At 40.1% G+C, this 19931-nt stretch overlaps 1 pseudogene; it reads left to right on the top strand.

Moving 5' to 3' along the window:
* The first annotated feature begins 81 nt into the window (after positions 1–81).
* LOC145045428 (uncharacterized) lies at positions 82–18431 on the top strand (annotated as a pseudogene).
* Positions 18432–19931: the final 1500 nt, after the last annotated feature.

Here is a 19931-nt window from a genome sequence, read left to right as displayed (position 1 = left end):
CCCCAGAGCATACCACACACCACACATACACATATCCAAGTAACATATCACACATGCCATGCATACATAGAACCAGCAAGAATGCCATGGGCTACCCCACATGGACTTTACCTAGGTCTGCCATGGGCTACCCCACATGGTCTTACATCCAATGCCATGGGCTACCCCACATGGTCTTTACCTAGGACTGCCATGGGCTACCCCACATGGTCTTACATCCAATGCCACGGGCTCCCCCCGGGGTCTTCATGCAAAACATACGATCACATTACATATCAAACACAAAACGATTGCACATATATCATAAACACATAATGGGTCGGCCTTGGTGCCGTAGACCCATGGGTATGGTGAGAAGACTCACCTTCGGCCGAAGAATACGAATATTGCACTCTTAATGACCCCCAACCTCCCGAACTGGATAATAATAATAATAATAATAATATCATTAATGATTGGTCCATAAATTATCCCAAGGGAGGGCCCAACCTTTAAACCCTACTCCTAAAGGCCTAATCACCCTTGCATTGCAAATGGGCCCAAGATCTAAGTCCAATATCCTTAATGGGCCCCCTTGGCCCAAAAAGGCCCACCCAATATGTCCATAATCTAACTGATAAAAGGCCTTTACTCTCATAATCCAATCAGGCCCAATAACCCAAAAGAGGCCCAAAAGTTCGACAACCCAAAACAAGATCAGCCCAAACTGTCCTGCGTACGCCCAACGTACGCTTCAGGTACATGCAGTGTACCAAGTTTTCAAAGGTTAAGTGTAGCGTACTTAGAGTACGTCCGACGTAAGTCCCAGTTAAGCACTTTCCTTATTAAGTGCTTATTATGTCATTATTTTATGTCCATAATCTAGATCTGAGTCCATTAACACCTCCTAAGGCATAAAGTTGTTAACTTTATGCCTTTGCATGTCCATTAAACCTCCAAAGTCATCATTAAGACCTTTACCAAGTCTATAATTCATGCACAAGGTTAAGACCTCCACCAAGCTCTCATTTTTATGCTCTTAAATAGCTTAAGGACCTTAGATCTGACCTTATTATCGAATGGGGACCATCTAGCATATAAATGAGGACCAAAATCCATCAAAAGGACCAACTACAAAAACCCTAGCTAGATCTAAAGAGGAAAGAGGAAAGGTGCAAGCTTTTTACCTCTAAAAGCTCTGAAATATGATTATGATGCAAGATTTTGAAGCTCCCTCCTGATCCAAGCTTGCTTGACCAACCCTGCTCTTTGAAATGAACACTAATGATCACAAAAGCACACTTTAAGAGCTCACAAATGGTTCCTCAAGGCTTCCAGCAGTGAAATGACGTTCAAGGGTAGCGGAGGCTCTCCAGGGTTTAGTTCCAAGGGCTTAAAGTCGTTTATATAGGCCTCAAGTCCGCAATTAGGGTTTTCTAGTCCCTGGCGTGTACGCCCCGCGTAAACCCTGGTACGCCCAACGTACCTCCAAACACCCGCGACTATAAAACGTCCTAGTACGCTAAGCGTACTCCTAAGTACGCCCAGCGTACTAAGGGAATAATAATGTAACAACTCTAATTTAAAGGGGGTTTCATGACATACTTTTTATTTATGGATGTTACAACTCTCCCCCACTTGAACTAAGTCCGTGGATGAAAACATATCAGGGTAATGCTCCCGCATCTCCTCCTCGGGCTCCAAAGTCCACTCGGAGCCCTTTCGATGTTGCTATTGCACCTTTACCATCTTTACTTCCTTATTCCGAAGCGTCTTCGTCATCCTGTCTAGTATGAAAATTGGCCTTTCGACATAATTCAATCCCCCATCCACCTGAATGTCATCCAAATGTATAACCGTGGACTCGTCAGCAATACACTTCTGAAGCTGAGATACGTGGAAGGTGTTGTGAATTCGACTAAGCTCCTCGTGGAGCTCTAACCGAGAGGCCACCTTGCCTACTCGGGCTAGGATCCTGAACGGACTTATAAATCGAGGACCCAACTGTTGGATAAGGTGTCTAAGTCCATAACTTATTTGGTATATACTTGACCCGACCGGCATGGTCCATTTGGGTTGCATCTCATCCAAACTATTATGGATAATTTTATGAGAGTTATACACATATGTTTATTAATATATTATGAGTTATAATATATTAATATGAAGTTACGTTATTTAATTAGTTTTAGTCTTAAATTAATCATGGATTAATTTAGAGATTAAAAGGAATACTAATTAAATTATGGGCTATTTGTTTTATATAGTGTAGGCTAATACTCATTTGTTAATGGGCTAGACTTATGTGGAAGTCCATGGATGATCCATGGAGCTTTTAACCCATGGATCCTTGGAAAAGGAAAAGACATGGGTTATTAGGGTTTCACCCTAACCATGCATACTATATAAGCATGCTTATGGAGTATGAAATGAAGCCTAAGAGAAAGCTAGTGATCTAGTGTGTGTGTGCATGTGTGTGGCCGATTTATACAAGGTGTATATACTCTCTCAAAGTTTTCCAAGAGTTTGTGGTGTTTGTGATTCCATTTGAGGCATTCACACTATTGGTGCTTGGCCCTCAAACTCCTAAGAACCCAACACACCCAAAGGTATGTAATCTCTTCTAACTCTTTTATGTTGAAATGTTCCCCATGCCATGTTAGATAGGTTATAAACCTTGGAAAAATTATTATTTTGCATGTATTTAGACAAACATAGATCCAAGGTTTATTAGGGTTGCATGCACACTTAGGAAGTGTTAGATTGCTCAAAACCCAACAGTGGTATCAGAGCCTAGGCTTGCTTGTTTGATACTTGATGCAAAATAGTGAAAAAAGTCGAAATCGTTGCTGTCTGCATGCTAGACTCGCCGAGTCCATTGGGGGGACTCGCCGAGTCCAAGGCAAACTTCAACCTACTCGACGAGTCCGTTCGTGCACTCGGCGAGTAGGATCGAAAGAATGCAGAATCTCGACTTTTGCTGCTGGAAATGGACTAGAAACGTTACCCTAAATTGTTTTGGTGTTGTAAAACTTATTTAGTTGGTGTAATGGTTGTTCTAATCCATTTACAATAGCATATATCAAAATTCCATGATTTTATGTGTTCATATATTTCTTGAATTTTGATGATCATGTTCATGTTCTTATGAATTTAGAAAATGATAGGAATTATTTGCTGAATTGTTTAGGATTAATTCTTTATCATTTATGTGTTTTAATGGAGTCCATAATTTGTCCTCAAGTTATGGATTACCAAAGGTCACTTTCATTTAACACACACTTAAAACACATAAGTTACATGAAAATGAAGAGTCTTCATTTTTATGAACCTTTAATTCATAAGTTATGAAATGAAGAGTTTTGCAAAGTTACAAAACTTGCCCTCAAGTTTTGGAATTTGTAAAGTTTCACACACTTTAATAAACTTTAATTCCAAACCTTAGAGTTTTAATAGTTAAAATTCAACCCTTATACTATTTATAACATTAATGGTTAATTATTATATATATGTATAAGAACAAGTCGTTTTACCGTTAGTAGGCCTCATTCACGAAACCGGTCTATAAGGTGGGTATAAGGTTGTTGCCTATAAAATGGCGACTTAATGGGTGTCTACTCTCACCCACCGCTTGCTTGACTGGTGGAGGGTCGTTAGCCGAACGGGTAGGACAATGACTTTAAATTCTCCCTTCATTAAAAGTATTAATGATAAATACTAAAGTAACTAAAATCTTAATAATTCCCAATCTTAGTTACTTTAGGAAAAATGTGAATTTGGTGCTAACGCATGGAATTCACACTTTGTACCTTACCAAGTCGTTGGTGGAGCGTGTGTGGTTAACCGGCACACTAACTTGGACTAGTAAGGACCACGAAGGGTGACTTAATGTTGTTATAGATCAATGGAGCGTGTGTGGTTAACCGGCACATTGATTAGGTGATAATATTAGGAGTACCAAGTGAGTTAGCATGGTTATTCACACCTTGTTTTGTGATCCTCGGCATCCCAGTCACAAAATTTGAGAGGGCACACTCGAGATTGAAACATGCCATTGAAAAGTTCAATGAATCTCAAAAGATCTAGGAATTTCAAATCCAATTAAAACCTAATAAATTATTTCGTTTTTCATGGTGGAAATTGGTGAATTGTCATTCACCTACCTTCAAATATTTTATAGCTTGGATTACGGCATCCCTCTTCTAAGTTATAAAATAGTTTGTTGGGTCCTAGCCTTAGTATTTCATATTGGGTGTCATATTAAGGACTTTAAATCAACTATCTTGAATATCTCCCAAAACATGTCTGGTTTAGACATTTATGATCTTCCCAAATCTCTTGAAGATGATGTTCCTCAACATCATGCTTCACTTCCTTTATCTCCTCCAATTATTCTCCCTCACCCACAAGTTCTTGAAAAGTTTAAAGTCACTCGAGCCCTATTGGCAAGTAAAGGTCTTGGTGTGGTCACATCTTGGAGATGTAGTCACATATTGACAAGACGGGAGAGTTGGGTGTCAAAGTCTCGTGAAAGTTGGATGTTCAATCACTTTCTTAGTAACATAGTGGGTCACTTTGGGACTACTATGAGACAGACTATGACACGAGCCTTAATGATCTTATCTATTTGCTTTGTGCTGTGGAATCAGCAATGATTTGGAACACTAGTAAAGCAAATTTTGTTAGAAGATCAACTTCCCAAACCTTAAATGGACATTGGCAATGGTAGCATTGGATATCTAGAAAAGCATTTCTCTTCCCAATGGAAAGGGATCGGCCATAGTCAACTCGGTTGACCAAATGGTAAAGAGAAAGGCTAAGTCTGAGATAGTCTCATGTGCCATTATCAAAGGGTCTCCATATGTTTATATTGCCAAAGAAAGGGGCATTGGTTGCGAAGCTGCCCTATTTACCTGAAAGGTCATAAGGTTGATCAAGTCAAGAGGTTTGACTCTACTTCGGGTAAAATACACTGTATAACTCTATTAAGTTTCTATTATGAGATTCTTGATACATGATGTGACTGGGTCACATGGTGATGTTTTAAGAATCAAAAGAAGAGATAGGAAGCTTAAAGAAGTATATGCTGATTTTGATTGCGAAGATGGGTTTCGATCGCATGGTTCGGTAATCAGAATTTTGAGCTGTTGCTTAAGAGTTATAATATATTGCTTGTGAATAGATAACAACAAGGTTTTCATGTGGATTGTAAGGATAAGTTTTTCCGCAAAGTTTTAAAATAAAAGAGAAAAAAAAAGGTTTTAATTTTATTTATTTTAAAAATATCCTTACAATGGCATCGGTGGAAAATTGTTGCTTATATGTTTCCAGTAATAGCAATATTGGAAAGTGGATTTGATTTTTCATTTGTGGTAGTGTCTGAATTTACCAAATGAAGAAAGTTTTCATCACCCAAGTTTCAATTGGACAGAAACTTGGAATCATACAAGTTGTATTTTATGATGAATGAGAATTTTCATCTTTGAAAAAAAATTAAGACTAATTCTTTGATCACATGTATATGTGAGTCAATTGAAGGACTAAGGAATTAGGTACACTGGGTGTGCGCTGGTCAAGGTCCACCACAAAGATTGATTTGTCATGATTTACTAAAGATTAGTAAATATGATTATACTTATAAGATTAAGTATAATTCTGTAACATTGGAAAGGTTACAATGTATGACAAAACAAATGAGAAGAATCAAATTAGGCAGAAGGATAAAAGTATCTCAAATCTGAAAAGATGGGAGAGTACTTTAGTATCAGTTTTATGATCATCTTAATGATTTAGAAACCATATTACAAATTCATACTCTAAGGACGTCTTAGTGCATTGTTATGGCTAAGAAGAGAGGTCGTGAATTGTTGGATTGGTTAAAATCAAGAAGATGAGTCATACTTCGTTCCAAAACAATTCTTAGAGTCACACTCCAAGAATGTAACATTGAGTGACATAAAGTAAGGTATAAAACACTTATCAAATGTAAGAGTAAAATGTTTTCTACTCTTGTACATTTGAGATTGGTAAGATGTGATGTCTTGGATGAGACAAAGACCAACTAAGACCAATTGTGTGAAGTGTTAGTCTTGATAAGAATCCGCACTATCCCTTGAATATTTGTTTTGTCAAGGAATGGTTCTTGACTAGAAAAACTTATATGTCAAGAGGACAGTGGGAGCCTTAAAGATCCTGAAAGAGTTTTAAGATTTAATCAAGAGTGAAACCTGTAATTTATCACTAGCACACGACTTAAGGTTTGCAACCTATCGTGTTGACATAATTCTTATTTCTGTACCTACTTCAAATAAGTTGAATTTGCATGTGAGTTATCAGAGTTCAACTTGGAAGCATTGGTGGGCCTTGTGTTACCAAGGTGACAAGAAACTAAGATTGAATAAGTTTAATCCATGTAAGGTTGAATTTGTCACTAACCTTATCTTGTGATTATGGTTTTGACAAATTCGCATGGATAGGAACTCATACACTATAAAATCTAAGTGTCATAAGGTTTCTCTCCGATTCATGAAAATGATGGTGAGGAAACGCTTTCACTAAATAGATTTTAAGTAGATATCAATTGTGTCATTTGCATTTTCAAAAGTCATTAGTGGAGCGCGTGTGGTTAACCGGCACACTAACATGGACTTGTGAGAAATGGAAAATGCCTAAGCAATTGAGACTATGATTACGACATCCCTTTTCATAGTTCTGAAAATTGTTTAGACACACATGTGATTTATCTAAGAAAGGATGTATGAATCTAAATTTCAGAAGTCCAGTAGATTTCTGAAAATATGTCAGGGCTAGTGGGAGCATAAGTGTTATGCTGATAATCATCATGTTAGTGGGAGCATGATTATTATTATGATTGGTATTGCAAGCTAGCAATGTTAATTATAGAAAACAAAGTTTCAATCCGTGAAGTTGCAGGGGTTGAAAAGTTGTTTTGCTATAATTAAGGGAGAGGAAATTATACTTCATTTCAATTCTAAAGCTTAGATTGAGATTTTAATCATCTTTAGTCAAGAATATATACAAGAATTTTATGTCTGAATGGTTCGACTTAAGAAAATTCTATATATATTGTGTTTTCAAAATTCGATTATGATTACGGCATCCCTCTTCATAGTTAAATTTTGAAAACATGGCAAACAAAAAATATTGTAGCAAAAGAATGGTTTAGTATCATGTCTTTATGTCAAACATCATGAATCGTGTCCCATATACTTCGGATATAGGATCGATTTCATGTGCTATAATATTCATCCTTTCTAAATTTTCCAAATGCTTAAGGCATTTAGAAGGGAAAAGTCTAGAACTGGATATGACTAAAGTGATTAAGCAATTATCGAGGACAATCTGAGGTTCGCCAAAGATTGGTTGATCAAGGACAATTGGAAGTATAGTGATAATTTTGGTAGGACCATATTGACATTTTCTGAAAAGAGGTAACTCTTGTTCGGAAGTGATAGTCAAATGGGACTATGGAAATGTCTCCATAGGTGGAAGTTATTCAATCTATGTAAGATTAGGAAACTTAATGCAAGAAGGATGTTCCCAAGGAGCTGATCTCCTTTGGAATGCTCTATAATGGTTGATGTCAAGTCTTTCTGACTTCGTGCATAATCATTACAAGAGGATCAATGCATATAAGTTTAGAATCTAACAGATTTCAGTAAATGACATAAATTTGGAATTCTTGCGTTTACAATAAGGATTTGGGATTGTGAAATGAGCATCATTGGAATCATGTTCAATTGATCTACATCACAATGTAAGGATCATAGACAAACATAGTGTGCATACTTGGGGTATGGCATAACTATTGTTTAAAAAACAAAGTATACATGCTAGGAGCATGGGACGACTGTTGTTTTTATTCAAGTCTTACGTTGATTATTTGAAACATTGAATAATGTGTAATCAATATGGTGATAAATAAAAGGTGGTTTTATTTATATTCAAAAGGGTTCTGAGACGATATTAGATTCGATTATTATTGTGTTTCACTTTGCATGTTTTGACTTCCAAAATAGCTAGGTTATTCTTTTCGAATGACTAAGTTATTTAAACACTCCACAGTCGTTCATATGTTGGAAGTAGGTATGAATCAAGACTGTCATGAATCGGGTTTGTAGATGGCTAAATGAGTTTAGACATGGCAATGGTTGCTGCAACATTCATGAGTACTCATAAGTTATGAGTATTGGTATAAACCCACGCTCACTTGTATCACTTCATGGAATTTATCTCGAGTGATCGTGAGACGATAACATCATATAAATCTTTAAACCTAGAGATATGAGTTGTTACCTATGAGTTGGTTGTGCATTGATTGCACGTAAACGCATCAGTAACTTGATGTTATAAAATGTGCCTTTGTGTACAATTCAATAAGTAGTAGAACAAGCATATCAGTCGAAGTTTATCTGTTCCTTCTAGAAATAGAAGCGATATCCGGGCCCCTCGATGATTTTGTTGTGACCCATGTACCGGCCGGTCAGAACTGAATTGATGTGTTCGATTAACTTCTTTGTCAAACAAATCGAAAATCGGGAAACAAACTGCTGGACAATAAGTACGACGTTGTTCCATGTATTTGTCCGGCTGATATCATGAGAACAGAGGATTATGTGATCACTTATCTAAAATGGCGCTTCATAGTTCGATAGAGTCTTCATTGTTCGAGGAGTTTTTCGAGAGCTACGATTGTTGGTTGGTTCCTGAAGTTATAGGCAAATATAGTTATTAGACTTATCCAAGTGGGAGTCTGTTGGATAAGGTGTCTAAGTCCATAACTTATTTGGTATATACTTGACCCGACCGGCATGGTCCATTTGGGTTGCATCTCATCCAAACTATTATGGATAATTTTATGAGAGTTATACACATATGTTTATTAATATATTATGAGTTATAATATATTAATATGAAGTTACGTTATTTAATTAGTTTTAGTCTTAAATTAATCATGGATTAATTTAGAGATTAAAAGGAATACTAATTAAATTATGGGCTATTTGTTTTATATAGTGTGGGCTAATACTCATTTGTTAATGGGCTAGGCTTATGTGGAAGTCCATGGAGCTTTTAACCCATGGATCCTTGGAAAAGGAAAAGACATGGGTTATTAGGGTTTCACCCTAACCATGCATACTATATAAGCATGCTTATGGAGTATGAAATGAAGCCTAAGAGAAAGCTAGTGATCTAGTGTGTGTGTGCATGTGTGTGGCCGATTTATACAAGGTGTATATACTCTCTCAAAGTTTTCCAAGAGTTTGTGGTGTTTGTGATTCCATTTGAGGCATTCACACTATTGGTGCTTGGCCCTCAAACTCCTAAGAACCCAACACACCAAAAGGTATGTAATCTCTTCTAACTCTTTTATGTTGAAATGTTCCCCATGCCATGTTAGATAGGTTATAAACCTTGGAAAAATTATTATTTTGCATGTATTTAGACAAACATAGATCCAAGGTTTATTAGGGTTGCATGCACACTTAGGAAGTGTTAGATTGCTCAAAACCCAACACCAACTTGCCTTTCTTACGGAACCTGATAATCCCCTTCCCGGGTGACACCTTCAATAAGACAAAATCCCCCACTTGAAACTCAAGATCCGATCGCCGTCGATAGACATAACTCTTCTGTTGAATCTGCGCGACTCGCAGCCGGTCGCGTAGCTGCTGGATCAACTTGGTGGTCTTGAGCACCACATCCATGCTCCCCATGACCCGATGACCGACCTCGTCCCAGCATATGGGGGTCTTGCACCTTCGACGATATAACATCTCGAATGGAGCTCGATCGATACTGGCATGATAACTGTTATTGTATGAGAACTTTGCCAGTGGGAGATATGTATCCCAACTTCCTCCAAAATCTAGCACACATGCTTGCAACATGTCTTCTAATGTCTGGATCGTCCTCTCACTCTGTCTAGCATTTTGAGGGTGATATGCTGTATTGAAATGTAGCTGAGTACCCAGTTCTTTGTGAAACTTTTTCCAAAATCTGGATGTAAACCGAACATCCCTATCCGAAACCACTGACAACGGCACCCCGTGCCTAGCCACCACTTCTCGAACATAGATGTCTGCTAACTTTTCTGCGGATATGATCTCTGTAACAACCCGCGATTTCAAGTCAGTAAAAATCGAGACCTGTAACCTCTTTGAGAAAGGAATTAGAATATCATCGAAAAATGAAGTATTCAAAAACTCTATTTAGAGTACACTATGTGGTAGTTATCGTCTTAAGGTTTCCAAACATATAAATAACACAAAAATCCGAGTTATAACGAAGAAGTTATGATCATTCTAAGTTTTACGACAAAAACCGGCAATACGAAGTTGCGTAAAAACGCAAAGTTTCAATAAAACACTTTCCGACCTTAGGTGTCTAAATGAAAGTCGTAGATATCGTTAAAGTACAAACATGCATAAAAAGAACGCTCAAATCGGACATCGTATGAATAAGTTATGAATTTTTAAATAAATTCCTTAATCACGTCATTTTAGTCTCACCTTCGCGGGGATATAAAGAACGTCAAAAACGGAGTTTGTATGAAGGAGATATGAATTTTCGAAGTTTGATAAATAATTTATATATATATTTTTTATTAAAACTTCGGTATTATCCGAAGGGGAGTCAGCGTCCTCATCCGAGGTACGCGCTGCGTACTCCTGTACGCCCCGCGTACCCGAGGAACTTGGCCTCAAACCGTCCACGTCGCCCTATGCGAGGCATCCGACCCGCTGTCCCATCCGACACGACTGCCTGAGCCGTCCCATCCGAGGCCGAGACAGTCGAGGCTTCGGTCACGCATGACGTACGCGTACGCGCTGCGTACGAGCGTACGCCCCGCGTACGAGGCCTCTCAGCCCCCCCTATAAATAGCATGCGAGGGTTCCCGGGAAAATGGCCAATTCTCTCTCCTTTTTCTTGCGTTTTACCTCGTTTTCCGTGCTCGCACTACCCCGAAGCCCTGGTCATTTTGTGCAAGTCCCGAAGGTCGATTTTTCTCCCGAGGAATCCCAAGATTTCCGAGGAAAATCCATTTCCCGAGAGGAAACTCTGCCCGGTTTTCCATCTTGCTATCTTCAAACTTTCAAGTGAGTTCATACCCCTTTCAAACACACTTTAAATACATTTAAATGCTTTTATACTCTTTTAGGGGGGAATACAAGTAAACATACGGTTATTATCGTGTATTTTATAAAGTTTCACTTCACTTGTTTTATCGAATAAATCACTTGGAACTTATTTCTATTATGGAAAACTCTTGTCATACTTTGTGTGCAATAGACTTATACAAAGTATATAATGATTTCAAAGTACCTTTCATTGTTAAGTCGTTTTATACATTCTAAAAACTTATGATTTTGCTTTGTCAAACATTGTGAAAAAGGATAAACTTTGCATACAAAACTATCACTTTAATACAGGCTTAGTTGAGAATCCATGAGACGTGTATATCTTCAAACATTACTTTTCTTTATTAGAAAGTAATGCTGCCAGTCCTGTCTATAACCAGAGTCTCCCGTTCGGAGAACGTGTCAAATGTGTATAGATCTATACGGGAAGTCATGATCCCGCGCCCTGACTGTTAGCTACAGTCCGTCTTTTGGGGTGACAGTTGTCATAACGCTGCGACGCGTGAAGAACGTCGTTACAGGCATATTATGTTTAGTATGGTTATAAAACTCATCGGATATACAATTATTATGGTATTATGCTTTTATGAACGAGTAGCTATTAAAACTATTCTTCATCTAATAAATGCGATCTTCGTATAGTTTTACTATATAAAACTATGACACAACTTTTGAGAACGTCGGTTTCTTGCGATTTTCGATCTTAGAGACTGCCATTTATGTTAGGAAAATAAGGGTTTCTCCTGCATACAAACCAAACAACTAATAGGAAAATAAGGGATTTTCCTGGTGCAATTATTTACAACTTATAACACGAACATTTATATGCATTTCATACTTTTATAAGAAAATAAGGGTTTTTCTTGGAAAACACAACAACTCGTATCTCAACCATTAGGGAAAATATGGGATTTTCTGGATCTAATACATTCACTTTCAACACAACAAATCACAACTCTTTACATTTGAAATGCTGCGTTTTCTGGAAAATATACACCCATTTTGGAATGGCATCCAATTTTTCTAAACTACTTATGAACTCACCAACTTAATTGTTGACACTTTTTCTTTGAAATAACTTGTATTCTCAGGGAACCGCTAAGCAGGTTTGGGAATCAACTTTTGGGATTAACGCGCGGACGTTAATTACTTCTTTTGGATGATGTTTATGTATTTATCTTTTGAACATGTAATGAATACAATTATGTAAACATCTTGGAAACTTTAATATATATGGTGGTGTGTACTTTCCTTTCTATGAACTGTTATGATACTGAATATGACGTCCTCCGCCCCCGAACGTTTCCGCCGTTCTGGTTTGGGGGTGTGACAGATTGGTATCAGAGCTTTATTTATAGGGAATTAAGTATATCAAAACCATTCCTTTTTGATATACAACTATAAACTCAACTGGGCAAAAACACTCTGAGAAAAATTCATACTTTTGAAAGTAAACCTAATTAGTTTTAAGGTAAGCATGCACTCATTTTTATACTAATAACAGTTTCATAGTAAATAACTTTAGAAGTATTATAAATAAGTTGTGCAGCACAGGTACGCCTTGGGACATGTAATCGGAACTGGGAAGAATATAGCCTGATCAATTATATTTGTCCAAGAGCCGACTAACGTATGCCAAGGAGTGTCTGTAATGGACAACAAATTTAAAACTTACCAAAAGCATATCGCTAAAGAATATTGAGGGAGTATTCGAGTGCTGTCAACCATTAAACTTAAGGGTAAGTTTCATGTGCTCTAGCTTATAGTAAACTTTTAACTCTATTCTCGTACAGTCTAAACGGCGGGATTCCATCACCCCAATGACCCCTACTACCCCAACCAAGGTAATGGAGGGTGGATTGAAGAAGATCCTGAAGAAGACGAAGAGCCTATAGAGTTGGAGGGAGGGGATGACTCTGGCACGGATTCGGAGCCAGAAATTATAAATCCACCAATCCCACAATCTCCCGTCCACGTGAGGAATTTCCAAGGACCCACTCCAGTGTGGGGAAGTCACCTCCATCATTGGAGCCAACAACAAAGCTTACGCCCTCCTTACGGCATGTGCCAAGACTTCTATGATGTGAGAGGCGGGGGATCAGCCGACCAAGCACTTCCGATCATGGTTGGCAAACTCGCCAACCAGTGCTATCAATCCGGAATGCAAGCCAACCGAATCCGAGAGGTCAATGTGGAAGTACAAATCCACACGGCCGATATCAACCGCCTAGAGTTGTTGCAGAACGACATCCACATTCGCGCCGAAGCGTTTCAAGCACAAGCAAATGTGGCCTTCGCAGAATTAAGAGAACAACAAGCTGCGTTTGATAGACGCCTCATGGAGTCGAAGCAGTCCGACATGGAGTCGAGCTCCAAACGCAAAGCGCACCGCAAGTAGTACTTGCCCAACTCTCAAATTTTGTTATAAATTTGGACTTCGGATAAAAGTATTATCTTCTTTAAATTGTTCTGTAATCGGAGGCCTTTAGAAAGGCCAAGAAATTTTGTCTAGACCCCGCTGTAACACAACTATATGTTTAATATATATAAGGGTATACCCCTTTTCTTGTTGTTGTTAATCATGCACAATTCGTTCGATTCATTGGTACATCTATTCAAACTTTACTTTCAAGCTCAAGACATTGTGTTAGTCAAACCCAACTTCTTAGAACTATTAGAAGTTAACTCAATATCATTCAACTCTGAACTGCCAAAACTTATAAATTTTTCCATATTTTTTTTTCTTTTGGCAGCACGATGCCTCCTCGTCCAAACCTAAGGCCCAGGCCGGGCACGGTACCACCACCACCTCCACCACTGGCTTATGATCCAGCCATGGTCCAGGCTGCTATCACAGTAGCAGTAACTGCAGCCCTCTCGCAAATAAACTCTCACGGAAATGGAGGGGCGGGAAGCAGCACGAATCATCCAAATCATGGCACTGGTCATGGTCAAGGAAGAGAATGTACTTACAAGGAGTTCTCTAACGCTAAGCCAAAAACTTTTAATGGAACTGGGGGAGTCATTGCACTAATGCGATGGTTCGAGAAGACCGAAACGGTCTTCGAGATCTGCTCATGCCTAGAAGCAAACAAAGTCAAGTTCGCTGCTTGCAGTTTTGTGGATCGAGCCCTCACTTGGTGGAAAAGCCATGTGAATTCAGTGACACTCACTGTCGCCAACGCCATGAGTTGGGACGATCTAAAGGTTCTACTACTGGAAGAATACTGCCCAAGGGGCGAAGTGCAAAAGCTGGAGCAGGAGCTCTGGAATCTGAAAATGACTGGGTCTGACCTAGTCACCTACACAGCTAGGTTCAACGACCTCGCTGCACTGTGCCCTACCATGGTCAACCCAGAATCAAAGAAGGTTGAAAGGTACATTTGGGGGTTGTCACCCCAGATTCAAGGGCATGTCCTAGGTTCTGGCCCTGTTACTTACAACAACGCTAAACGCCTGGCTCAGCGACTCATCGACCACGGAGTAAAACCCAGTATCATTTCAACAACCGCAAATCCACCTAAGGAGGCTCAGGGCCAGAGTAGGCCTTGGAACAAAAGGAGGGGACAAACTCTCCAGGAAAACCCCAAGAAACAACAAGTAATAGCGACCCACGCTATGACTGTACCTGTGAACCCTACCCCCACAAGCTCATATAATGGGAAACTTCCTAAATGCAACCGATGCAGCTTCCACCACCACGGTCCTTTCCCTGATCTTCAATGCACCAAGTGTAATAAGAAGGGACATACAGCCCGCTATTGCAAAGGGCAAACCCAACCATCCATCCCCACTACTAATACCGGGGTAAGCCGCGCCTGCTTTGAGTGCGGAGACACGGGGCACTACCGCAGGGACTGCCCAAAGGCAAACAACCGGAATACCGGCGGAAGGGGACGAGTTTTCGCAATGGGACAAGATGAAGCCATTGCGGACCCTACTGTTGTTACGGGTACGTTTCTTCTCGATAACTCGTATGCATGCATTTTGTTTGATAGTGGAGCGGAAAGGAGTTTTGTGAGTCACGACTTTAAAGGCCTGCTAAAATCAATACCACAATCATTAAGTGAACCATTCATAGTAGAAATGGCCAACGGGAAAACCGAAGGCACTAAGGAGATATACTTAAACTGCACCCTAACTTTAAACGATAATCCCTTTTCAATCAACCTCATGCCAGTCTCGATTAAGAGTTTCGATGTCATCATTGGCATGGATTGGCTGAGTTCTCATCATGCGGACATTCTATGTTACGATAAGGCCGTTCGCCTTAATCTGCCAACCGGCGAAACTTTCATTGTCTTGGGCGACAAACCAAATACCACTCTTCGTATCATCTCAAGTATCCAAGCTCGGAAATGCCTACGCAAGGAGTGTCACGCGTTCTTGGCACATGTTGTAGATGTGAAACGCGAAGTCCAAGACATCAAGAGTGTGCCCGACGTACGCGATTTTCCCGATGTTTTTCCTGAGGATCTTCCGGGAATACCACCCGCGAGACAAGTTGAGTTCCGAATCGATCTAGTTCCCAGAGCTACCCCAGTCGCCAAAGCACCTTATCGATTATCCCCGGCAGAGATGCAAGAGCTATCCAGCCAACTGAATGAACTACTTGGAAAAGGATTCATCAGGCCGAGCTTCTCGCCATGGGGAGCACCCGTACTGTTCGTGAAAAAGAAGGATGGATCATTCAGAATGTGCATCGACTACCGAGAACTCAACAAACTTACCATCAAGAACCGATACCCCCTACCCCGAATCGATGACTTATTCGACCAACTCTAAGGAGCCAGCTACTTCTCCAAGATCGATCTGAGGTCGGGATATCACCAGCTGCGAGTCCTGGAGAGTGATATTCCCAAGACGGCCTTCTGAACATGATACGGACATTACGAGTTCGTAGTGATGCCGTTCGGACTAACCAATGCCCCGGCCGTGTTCATGGATCTAATGAATCGGGCATGTCGTCCATTCTTGGATAAATTCGTGATAGTATTCATAGACGACATACTCATTTATTCAAAGAATAAAGAAGAGCATGGTCAACATCTGAGGCAAGTTTTAGAGACGTTACGGACTGAGAGACTATATGCAAAATTCTCAAAATGTGAATTTTGGATTAGAAAGTTGGACTTCCTCGGTCACGTGGTCAGCAAGGAAGGAATCCACGTGGATCCATAAAAAATCAAGGCTATCAAGAACTGGTCTGCGCCAACTACACCAACAGAAATTCGCCAATTTCTAGGTCTTGCTGGTTATTACCGAAGGTTCATCCAGAATTTCTCCAGCATCGCAAAGCCTCTTACCGCCTTAACCCAGAAAGGTGTGACCTACGATTGGGGAGAAAAGCAAGATGCTGCATTTCAGACTTTGAAACAGGCCCTTTGCAGTGCGCCCATCCTTTCTCTCCCAGAAGGGACCGAAGATTTTATGGTGTATTGCGACGCTTCGAAGCAAGGGCTGGGCTGTGTACTAATGCAGAGGGGAAAGGTTATTGCATATGCCTCACGACAACTGAAAACGCATGAGGTCAATTACACCACTCATGATTTAGAACTTGGGGCGGTGGTCTTCGCTCTTAAAATCTGGAGACACTACCTATATGGTACCAAATGCACTATCTTTACAGACCACAAGAGCCTACAACACATCTTCGACCAGAAGGAGTTGAACATGAGACAGCGACGTTGGGTCGAATTGCTCAACGACTACGAATGTGAGATTCGCTATCATCCAGGAAAGGCTAACGTTGTGGCAGATGCCCTTAGTCGTAAGGAGTACTCTGGCCGAAGAGTGAAGTCATTAGCCATGTCAATCCATTCGCACCTGTCGACACAAGTCAAGGAAGCTCAAATAGAGGCCCTGAAACCCAAAAACGTGACAGGTGAGACCCTTAGGGGAATGGACAAGAATTTAGAAATCAAGAGTGACGGAGCACGCTACCTCATGAACCGAATTTGGACGCCCAAGTTTGGTGGACTTAGAGAGGTAGTTATGAGCGAGGCACAGAAGACTCCATACTCCGTACACCCCGGGTCAGACAAGATGTATCAAGATCTCAAACAACTCTACTGGTGGCCAAACATGAAAGCAGAGATCACTACATATGTGAGCAAGTGTTTGACTTGCGCCAAGATCAAAATAGAACACCAGAAACCCTCAGGACTACTCCAACAACCTGAAATTCCTGAGTGGAAATGGGAGCAGATTTCCATGGACTTCATAACGAAACTGCCCAAAACTCAGGGTGGCCAAGATACTATTTGGGTAATCGTCGATAGATTAACCAAGTCCGCTCATTTCCTATCGATCAAGGAAACTGATAAAATGGAAAAGCTATCGAGAATCTACATCCGAGAGATCGTACGACTCCATGGAGTGCCAATGTCTATCATCTCGGATAGAGACAGCAAATTCACGTCTAGATTCTGGCAATCATTGCAAAAATTCATGGGAACAAGATTGAACATGAGTACAGCCTATCACCCCCAAACTGACGGACATAGCGAAAGAACGATCCAAACATTGGAAGACATGTTGCGAGCATGTGTAATCGACTTTGGTAAAGCATGGGATGTTCACTTACCTTTGGTTGAGTTCTCTTATAATAATAGTTATCATACTAGTATCAATACTGCTCCATTTGAAGCCCTTTACGGCCGTAAGTGCAGATCACCTCTGTGCTGGACGGAAGTGGGCGACACACAACTAGCAAAAGGTCTAGTCCCTGAGAGCACCCTCACTGGTCCAGAGATCATCAGAGAAACTACTGAAAAGATCGTGCAAATACGAGAACGACTGAAATCCTCGAGGGATAGGCAAAAGAGCTATGCCGACAAAAGACGTAAACCCTTGGAATTTCAGATTGGCGATCGGGTACTACTGAGGGTCTCACCCTGGAAGGGCATGATACACTTTGGAAAGCGTGGGAAGCTAAATCCTAGGTACATTGGACCCTTCGAAATCATTTCAAGGGTTGGTCCAGTAGCCTACAAACTCCGACTTCCAATAGAGCTTAACAAAGTGCATCCAGTATTCCAGGTATCAAACCTGAAGAAGTGTTTGTCCGACGAAACACTTGTAATTCCACTCGATGAGATCGAACTAAATGAAAATCTTAACTTTGTTGAAGAACCCGTCGAGATCATGGATAGGGAAGTTAAACGAACTAAACAGAGTCACATTCCAATAGTAAAGGTCCGATGGAATTATAAGAGGGGACCTGAGTTCACGTGGGAACGAGAAGATCAAATGCAACAGAAGTATCCACATCTCTTCCCCAGCCCCTAAGACTCTTCTTTTGTATTAAAATTTCGGGACAAAATTCCCTCTAACGGGGGGATGATGTAACAACCCGCGATTTCAAGTTAGTAAAAATCGAGTCCTGTAACCTCTTTGAGAAAGGAATTAGAATATCATCAAAAGATGAAGTATTCAAAAACTCTATTTGGAGTACACTATGTGGTAGTTATCGTCTTAAGGTTTCCAAACATATAAATAACACAAAAATCCGAGTTATAACGAAGAAATTATGATCATTCTAAGTTTTACGACAAAAACCGGCAATACGAATTTGCGTAAAAACGCAAAGTTTCAATAAAACACTTTCCGACCTTAGGTGTCTAAATGAAAGTCGTAGATATCGTTAAACTACAAACATTCATAAAAATAACGCTCAAATCGGACATCGTATGAATAAGTTATGAATTTTTAAAGAAATTCCTTAATCACGTCATTTTAATAAATAAATAATAAAAATAATTCCGGAATTTGCCAACGGAATCTAAATGAAAGTTGTAGATCGTAGTCTCACCTTCGCGGGGATATAAAGAACGTCAAAAACGGAGTTCGTATGAAGGAGATATGAATTTTCGAAGTTTGATAAATAATTTATATATATTTTTTTATTAAAACTTCGGTATTATCCGAAGGGGAGTCAGCGTCCTCATCCGAGGTACGCGCTGCGTACTCCTGTACGCCCCGCGTACCCGAGGAACTTGGCCTCAAACCGTCCACGTCGCCCTATGCGAGGCATCCGACCCGCTGTCCCATCCGACCCGACTGCCTGAGCCGTCCCATCCGAGGCCGAGGCAGTCGAGGCTTCGGTCACGCATGACGTACGCGTACGCGCTGCGTACGAGCGTACGCCCCGCGTACGAGGCCTCTCAGGCCCCCTATAAATAGCATGCGAGGGTTCCCGGGAAAATGGCCAATTCTCTCTCCTTTTTCTTGCGTTTTACCTCGTTTTCCGTGCTCGCACTACCCCGAAGCCCTGGTCATTTTGTGCAAGTCCCGAAGGTTGATTTTTCTCCCGAGGAATCCCGAGATTTCCGAGGAAAATCCATTTCCCGAGACGAAACTCTGCCCGGTTTTCCATCTTGCTATCTTCAAACTTTCAAGTGAGTTCATACCCCTTTCAAACACACTTTAAATACATTTAAATGCTTTTATACTCTTTTAGGGGGGGAATACAAGTAAACATACGGTTATTATCGTGTATTTTATAAAGTTTCACTTCACTTGTTTTATCGAATAAATCACTTGGAACTTATTTCTATTATGGAAAACTCTTGTCATACTTTGTGTGCAATAGACTTATACAAAGTATATAATGATTTCAAAGTACCTTTCATTGTTAAGTCGTTTTATACATTCTAAAAACTTATGATTTTGCTTTGTCAAACATTGTGAAAAAGGATAAACTTTGCATACAAAACTATCACTTTAATACAGACTTAGTTGAGAATCCATGAGACGTGTATATCTTCAAACATTACTTTTCTTTATTAG

This window comes from Lactuca saligna, chromosome 5, assembly GCF_052625555.1.
Source record: "Lactuca saligna cultivar CGN05327 chromosome 5, ASM5262555v1, whole genome shotgun sequence".
NCBI classification, from domain to species: Eukaryota; Viridiplantae; Streptophyta; class Magnoliopsida; order Asterales; family Asteraceae; genus Lactuca; species Lactuca saligna.
Note: the sequence above shows the minus strand (reverse complement) of the source record. Positions and strands in the feature narration are given on the sequence as shown.